Source organism: Chiloscyllium plagiosum, chromosome 30 (genome assembly GCF_004010195.1).
Source record: "Chiloscyllium plagiosum isolate BGI_BamShark_2017 chromosome 30, ASM401019v2, whole genome shotgun sequence".
Classification (NCBI taxonomy): Eukaryota; Metazoa; Chordata; class Chondrichthyes; order Orectolobiformes; family Hemiscylliidae; genus Chiloscyllium; species Chiloscyllium plagiosum.
The window spans coordinates 6,144,096-6,152,986 of NC_057739.1; positions in this window are offsets into that span (position 1 = coordinate 6,144,096).

Sequence of the window (8,891 nt, forward strand, 5' to 3'; positions counted from 1 at the left end):
GCCCCCACCCCCTCTCCGGCCTATCACCCTTACCCTCACCTCCTTCCACCTATCGTATTCCCAGCGCCCCTCCCCCAAATTCCCTCTCCCTACCTTTTATCTCAACCCGGCTGGCACACCAGCCTCATTCCTGAAGAAGGGCTTGTGCCCGAAGCGTCGATTCTCATGCTCCTCGAATGCTGCCTGGCCTGCTGTGTTTTTCCAGCACCACATTTTTCAACTTTATTTGGATACAAGATTGGCTGGGTGATTCAAGGGTGAATGTTTGTGTTTTTTTAGAATGGAGAAACTTTTTTTTGTTATTTGCTCATGGGATGTATGCATTTAGGGTGAGCTGCTTTCTTGAAATGCTGAAGAACTTGACATTGATGTGCTGTCAGTGTTGTGAGAATTTTCTGAGGACATTCGAGTTAGGATTCTTGCTTTTCTTGATAAATATTATTGACCCAGATATGTGTGTACAAAGCCCAATTTCACAGTTGTGCATCACACAAAACTTGGAAGTGTTGTGAACTGTGCTGAGGATAAACTTTAAAAGGTCATATACGAGTTGGTAGAATGGCTGGTTAAGTGGAAGACAAAATTTAATATAGTGGAGTGTGACATGATGTTATTTTGTACGAAACTTGACGAAATATAATAGAAATTCTAAAGGGCAGTGGAAAATATGTGTGCAGATCTTCAAGATGGTAGTGAAGGCTGAGAACAGGGTTAGTAAAAGATCAAGGATCCTGGGTTTCATTAAAAGAGGCATGAATTACAAAAAGGAAAAGTGTTTTGAGAAGTTGGTATAAAACATTGCTTCAGTCTCAATTGGAATATCCATTCAGTTCTGCACATTGCACTTTAGGAAAGGCCTGAAGACATTGAAAAAGATGAGGAAGGGATGCTTCAGAATAGTTCCAGGGACTAGTATACTCCAGTTCTCAATCCATCTGCTAAAGGACTGCTAATGGACATAATCCCTTCCCAGTTACTCTGTGCATGCCGTTTTGAAGTGAGGATTAAGGGCAATGTTAAGTTGTTGTTATAAATGGGAAATGTTATTATCGATTTTTTGGAAGATGATGAGTGGCTGTCCTTAGCTGTCATTGGTAGTGAAACAGATGCTTGGTCAGTATTCCTTCTGTCAGCGAGGCCGGGTATGTTGGACGAAGGGCAGAGGAAAGAGTGTTTGATGTTTGTCATCATAGATGGATATCAGAAGCCAGCACCAGCCTTCCAAATATGTGCTCATTTGGTCTATTTTATGGTAGCCTATATGTAGCAATGACTTTTGTAATTGCCAGTGTAAATGGCAGAGTAGTTGATATTTGGTTGGGTAATAGTTGGTACACCTATGTGAGTGGATTGTAAACATTCTCCATGGCAGTTTGTCTACTCAGATTGCAATGGAGAATGTTAAGGTATCTCATATCTACATTGTACGACACTGTCAGGGATTCTAGCCTGCAACATATCTCTGCAATATGCTGCTTTACTGTGCTGAGCAGGAAGGTGAAATTGTTGGAGAGTACTGTAGAGTAACAGTAGAATGTTTTTATTTTGAAAAGAAAAGAGATTCCATAAGCACAAGATAAGTTTGCAATCAATCTAGTGCTGATCCCAGATTTTGTAAAGAACAGGCAGTACAAAAGTGGCTGAGTTGTCTGCTTAACCATACTAGATAGAGAATTAAATGCTTAGAGGAAACTGGGTACTAATTACAACCATTCCCAAAAAGAAAAAAACCAAGCATAGCTTAAAATGATAAACCAAATAATTGTGCTTTCTGAGGAATTTACAAAGGCAAATTTGATTGAAGTAAAGATGTATTCCACACATTTAAGGCATTTAGCTTACATGAAAACAGAGAAGTATTGCATGCAATTAAAGAAGACAGAAATAGACATGAGATTAGCTAAGAGGTCTCTGGAAAAAAAGCATGGTGCATAATAATGACAGTAATAGCAAAAGACTTTTATGCTGTGTCAGAAGTCAGAAGGTTGTCAAGGGTCATATAGTGCCTTTAAAAGATGCTGCAGAGTAGATTCTAACTGATTGTTAGATTATGCAGAGCTCCTAAAAGACTATTTTTAATGATGCTTTTTATGTTCCAGGTGAGGTATGCTCAATATTAAGTAGTATTATCATTAAAATACATTAAAAATTATGTTATGATCTATGTTAGAAATCAAACATTCGAAGATAATAGTCCAAGCGTGACTGAAGAGATGGCACAAGTATCTGTCAGTTACTTCTCTGTATTTTCAATAATCCAGTGGATCAGGACAGTTCCCTTTGTATGATATTAAGATAAGATAGTTTGATTTTCAAAAGAAAAAGGACAAAGTCAGAGCCAGCAACACCAGGCCTAAAGTGCAGTGTTGAGCATTTGCTTGAAAATGTAAGATATTCTTTAATGATTGTTAGGAAAGGGGTGGAACTATTAGAAATTCATACCAGGGTTTCTGAAAATAATAGCTTGTGTGTTACAAATTTGGTAGCATTTATTGAGGGAGAAACAAGGCTAGAGGATGAGGGAACTCTGGTAGAAATTGTCATTCTGGAATTTCAAAGAAACTTTGATGAAGTACTTCTTCATACGAGTCTGTTTCTCAAAATAGAATCTTGTGCTGTTAGTAGAAATTTGAAAAGTGAGGTTGGGAATTGGGGTTCCTGCAATGCAAAAATTGTAGTTATCAAAAGTGATTTGCTCAGAGAAATATTAATGTTGGTGTTTCCATGGAACTATTTGTGATTTCCATTCATGGCTTGGACAGCAACATTGGGAGTATGGCGAGTAAATTCTACCGATCGCTTCAAAATCTGTGCAAAGGTTAAGATTGTAAATGGAGATGCACAATTGAGTCTCAAAATATTTGAATGTTGCGGGACCAGTGCAAGTGATTTCATTTAGAAAAATAAAGTCATGTGTTTTGGTCAGACTAACACAGACTACACCTATCATTTGCAGGGAACGATACTGAGCAAAGTCCAAAGAGAGAATTATCTAGTTATTATTGTGTATAAATCATGAAAGATTCATGACCAATGTAGAGAAATTAGTTAAAACCAACAGTTTCTATGAATAGAACCACTTGGTATAAATCACAGAGTCTGTTGTGAGGAAGGGCACTGGACTTGAAATGTTAACTCTGTTTTCTCTCCACAGATGTTAACAGACTTACTGTGTTTCTCCAGTAATTTCTGTTTTTGTTTGTTATAAATCAAAGGATCTATTTTGACATTATAATGGCCACCTATCAAATCGTATCTGGATCACTGTGTCCAGTTGCAGCCTTGCTACCTGGTGCATGATCTTGATGCCATGGAGAAGATCCAGAGGATAGCAACAAAAATTATTTATAGCTTAAAGGACTTCATATACTTAGATGTTATTTTTATTTCTAAGCTTAAGAGGTGACTTGATAGAGATCTACAAAATATTTAAGGGCTGGATAGCATCTCTGTGGATGAATTATTCCAGTTTAAAAAATTGAGAAGGCGGAGGTGACATAAAATATTCAAAAATAGGAATACGCATGCTGCTGAGAGCTTCTCCTTTTCTTAGAGAATTGTGATCGTTCTGGAAGTGTTGCTGTGTTTTTTGATGGGTGGTGTTGTTCAAGAGAGAGTAGGACTAACTCCTGACAGCAGAAGAATTTCATCATATAGAGGTTTGTGAATGTAATGTCATCATCTGGACTGGTTTTGATCTTCTGAGGGGGTCCGGATGAAATTTATAGAGCAATTTTCCCATATTGACCTTGAGGTTTTCCTGGGACATTACATGACTGCAGTGTTAGATGTGCGTTGGGAAGTCAGGGAAGGTAGAAAGTATTCAATCACAATGCTTTACTCGTCAGTGTTTGGCAACCATTCTTTTCCTGCAATAGAGTATATTGTTCTATCTCAACATATTCGTATTAAAAAAAAAAGTTGGGGTGGTTAGGTGGGAAATTCATCTTGGGCACTATCGCAAAATGGATCATCATGAATTTCAGTTCATGTTACACTCAAAGTCAAAAAAGTGTTGCATTTATATAGTACTTTCAGGACATCTTAAAGTGGCTAGCATCCAAAGCAGTACTTTGAAAGGTAGTCGCCCTTATACTGTAGGACGGACTACATAAGCTTTTGATTTGCTTTTACCTATACTGCTCCAGAACAGCTTTCCCTCATTGAGTTTTAGAAATAGATAAGCGAAAGAGGGTACAAATCAATTAAAATTAAAGGAGTGAGAGGATAATAAGAATAGCGTGACTAAAAAAGATTAAACTACAAAATTAGGAAAGCCTATAGGAAATATGCAGAAAATGTATTCAAGAAACATCAATAAGAATAATAAAGTATTTTGAAAATATACCATAAGGTAATAGTTGGGAAATGAGATTGGATCTCTGAGAAAGTTGTCAGTTTGTAGGTGATGATCAAAAATGGTTGAGTTTTTAAACTCTTTAAACAGTTACTTGGAGGAGGAGAATCCTGAAATATTGGATAAAATAAATGTATTAAATGAGTTGTTAGGTCAAGGAAAGATAAAGCACCAGCACTTGACAGGATGTATTCTTGACCCTGAAGGAGAAAAAAGCAGGAAACCCCAGAGGACCTATAAATTATATTTCAAGGCTATATGTGTTATGAATGTATGTCGGAAGATTTGAGCATGTCCAACGTAGTGCTCATTTTCAGAATGGGAATAAGTAGTGATCTATCTAATTATAGACAAAACAATTAATTTAACTAGTCTTGTAGAGAATATTTTAGAGTCTTTAATCAAGGATAAAATTATCATATGATTAGATAAAAAGAATATAGAAGCAGTCAATGTTGAAAAAACTAAACTTTTTTTTATAAAAGGAACTTATCAAAGGCATTTATCAAACGCTTTTCACAACTACTTGGTGAATCAAAGTGGTTTACAGCTAATGAAGTATTTTGAAGTATATTGCAATGTAGGAAATGCAGCATTAATGATCATATTGCTAACTCCTACAAACAGCAATATGATAATGACCGTCTTTTTGTGATACTTACTGAGGAATGAATATTGATCAAAGCACTGAATGTAATTCCTGACTTTCTTTGAAATAATGTAATGGAATCTCTTAAATTAACCCAAGTAGGCAAATTAGGCCTTGATTTAATGTTTCATATGAAAATAATATCTCTAAATGTACAGCAGTCCCTCAGAATTGCACTGGAGTGTCAATACTTTATGCACAATGAGGCAGCAGGTGTGGTAGTTAGAGGAATGAATTAATGTACAAAACTTTGGGGAATCCTTGATTACACATGAGGTTATAAAAGAAAATTAAGGGTTATGAATTAAGAGATAATTAGAAAATTAAACATTGATTCAATAGATGTGAACATGGCAAATAAGTCAAAAGTTTTTCAGTGTAGTCTGGATTGGATAGTAGTGCACCAAGAGGACATGCACCACTATTAGGGAGGTCACTTCTGTTCTCTTTGTATATAAATGAGTTAGATATGCAATAAACATAGAGGAAGTGATGTTGACATTTGAAATTGGTGCTAAAATAGGAGATTTTTTTCATCTATTAGAGGACTGAAGAAAGTACAAAGGGATATTGACAAAGTGGGAAATTGGTAACATAGTATTTGTTGCGTGCTTTGCCTTCCATTGTCAGTTTTTCATGCCAAAATGACTCTCAGGAGGGAAGTATGGATTTGCATTTGTGAGGGGATCCTGGGCTGAATCTCCTCTCAAGTATACGGAGCACCCTTCCTCAAAAAAGAAGGGCTGGAGTGGGGTTTTCATCTCAGTCAGAACCCAGTCTCAATGTTCACACTGCAAGAACTAACATAACAACGCAAGAGTACCAGGTTATAGTCCAATGCATTTATTTGGTGGTAAAGCTTTTGGAGGGCTGCTGCTTCGTCAGATAGCTGGTGGGGCAGGATCATAGGACACAGAATTTATAGTAAAAGGTCAAAGTATCATACAACTGGTGTGATGTATTGAACAAACCTAGATTGCTGTTAATCAGTTGAAATCTGCAAGCCTATTCTAAGTGATTAAAGACTTAACAGCAATCTAGGTTTGTTCAATACATCACATCAATTGTGTGACACTTTGATCCCCAGTATCCCTAACCAATTTCCACCACTCCCCTTACACCTCTGACTGGGGTCTTCAAGTTTGGGCCCATTCAAACTACTGGATTAACCTGAGTCCAGGTTCCATTGACTTTTCTTCCTTTGAGATAGGCAGTAGCCCCAGTGGTGGTCACGATTCTATTGGCTGATGGCAAATCATGGTAGGACTCCTTCCCAGGTGAATATTGAGGTCCCATTCTGATTCACTCAAAACTATTCTTTGTGTAATATTGTTGCAGGCGGCCACCTTTTCAGTCAGCTAGTTGATCATTGAATTTCTAGTTAGTTGGTGGATTATGCAAGGACACAATTTACATCCAAAATTTATCCCTTTTTCTGTTCAGGTGGGTGGAAAAGATCCATTGGCGTTTTTTTAACAAAGTGTAGTGGAGTTTTTCTGACACCAAGGTAACATTTGTTCATCCACATAATATATGCTAAAACAAGTTTAGCTCCTTGTTTTTGCATTGCTGCATACCAATCAACTTGTGAACGAACACAAGTTTGAAAGCCATTCACAACCCAGAGACTGCCTATACTAGGGCTAAAGGTTTTAACTTATAAGTGCATCGGTCATAAAATAGGCTTCTATTCCTTTGAGTACAAAAGACGAAGAGGAGATTTCTTTTATGTGTTTAAGATGATTATTTGAGTTGGAACGATAGATAGAAAGAAACTATTATCAGTGGTGGGAGAGTCCAGAATGAGTGGACATATGGAGCCAAGGTGAATAGATAAAGATACAAAATGAATCCGACATGAACTGGTTTAATGCCAGCATAGCTTCAACAGCCTGAATAATTTATTCCTGATCCTATGATAACAGTTCAAAAATTACTTAACTGGCTGTAAGATATTTTGGTATATATTGATGTCATAAAATGTGTAATATAAATGCAACTATACTCATTCTTTCTGTCCAGGATGTGAACATAGGAAGTATGTTAGTAAGTTTGCAGGTGACACCAAATTGAAGGTATAGTGGACAGTGAAGAAGGTTATCTCAGAGTATAACGGGATCTTGATCAGATGGGCCAATGGGCTGAGGAGTGGCAAAGGGAGTTTAATTTTGTGTTTTGGGAAAGCAAATCAGAGCAGGATTTATACACATAATGGTAAGGTCCTGGAGAGTGATGCTGAACAAAGAGACCTTGGAGTGCAGGTTCATAGTTCCTTGAAAGTAGAGTCACAGGTAGATAGGATATTGAAGAAGGCGTTTGATATGCTTTCCTTTATTCGTTAGAGTATTGAGTACACTGTATAGGAGTTGGGAGGTCATGTGACAACTGTACACAACATGAGTTAGGCCACTTTTGGATTATTGCGTGCAGTTCTGGTCTCCTTCCTATTAGAAGGATTTTGTGAAACTTGAAAGCGTTCAGAAAAGATTTACAAGGATGTTGCTAGGGTTGGAAGATTTGAAGCTAAATGGAGAGACTGGATACGCTGGGGCTGTTTTCCCTGGAGGGTCGGAGGCTGAGGGGTGACCTTATAGAGGTTTATAAAATCATGAGGAGCATGGATAGGATAAATAGACTAAGTCTTTTCCTGGGGTGGAGAAGTCCAGAACTAGAGGGCATAGATTTAGGATGAGAGAGGAAAGATATAAAAGGGATGTAAGTGGCAACTTTCTCATGCAGAGGATGGTGTGTGTATGGAACGAGCTGCAAGAGGAAGTGGTGGAGGCTGGTACAATTGCAGCATTTAAAAGGCATCTGGATGGATCCATGATTAGGAAGGGTTTAGAGGGACATGGGCCAAATGCTAGCAAATGGGACTGGATTAGGTTATGATATCTGGTCGGCATGGATGAGTTGGACCGAAGGGTCTGTATGCATGCAGAACATCTCTATGTCTCTATGAATCTAAGTATTGCTCAAAAGTGGACACAGAATCCTAATTGCAGCCCAGCCAATACAGCAGTTTTTGATTCATGAATGTCCAACTTACGAATGCTCAGACTTACAAAAGAGATTCCAAACAGGGTGTATTCATATTCATTTTAATGATCTGACATGTGAATATTTGCTCATATTTACAAATGGTGGTTTTATGCTGCACTGTATTGTGTTAAGACTTGTTTAAAATTAATTCACAAAGGTAGTCAAGAATAGAATCCATTTGTAACCTGGGCACTGCTTGTATACTAATTTATTTAGTCTAAGCATCATTAAAAAGAATTTTCCCTGGGAGGACTGAAGTGTATAACTAAATGACATTTAATAATGTTCTTTAGTGATAACATACAACAAGATGTGATAAACAATGTTTGAGTTCCCAGAAATTGTCTTTGAGGAAAGCATTTGTCTTCGTGCTTCAGTATTTGATCTATAAATAGCTAACAAGATAAATGATAGCAATAAATCTAATACCACTGAAATTAAAAATGGGCTTTTATTCACATAAACTTAGTGGTAACTGATACAATCCACTTGCTACCTAACCCATTTGCAACCAGGTGGTCGGATATAATTCATAACTGTGTGAATAGTTCCATGGACCCCTAAAAATATGCCATTTCCCAGATTCTGAGTTTTCATGACAAATGCTAGCTCACATTTGGGAATGGATGGTTTTCTGACATCTCTGGTAATTTTTTTAAAATTGCAATTTGTTCCTCTTCCATAAAATGCTGATATAATACTGCATGGGAATTTTGTTAGAGAGCGTGTTCACTAGGTGTCTGAACAACCCAGCATCGTAGAGTCATAGAGTTATACAGCACGGAAACAGACCCTTCAGTTCAACTCGTATATGCCAACTAGATATCCTAAACTGATCTAGTC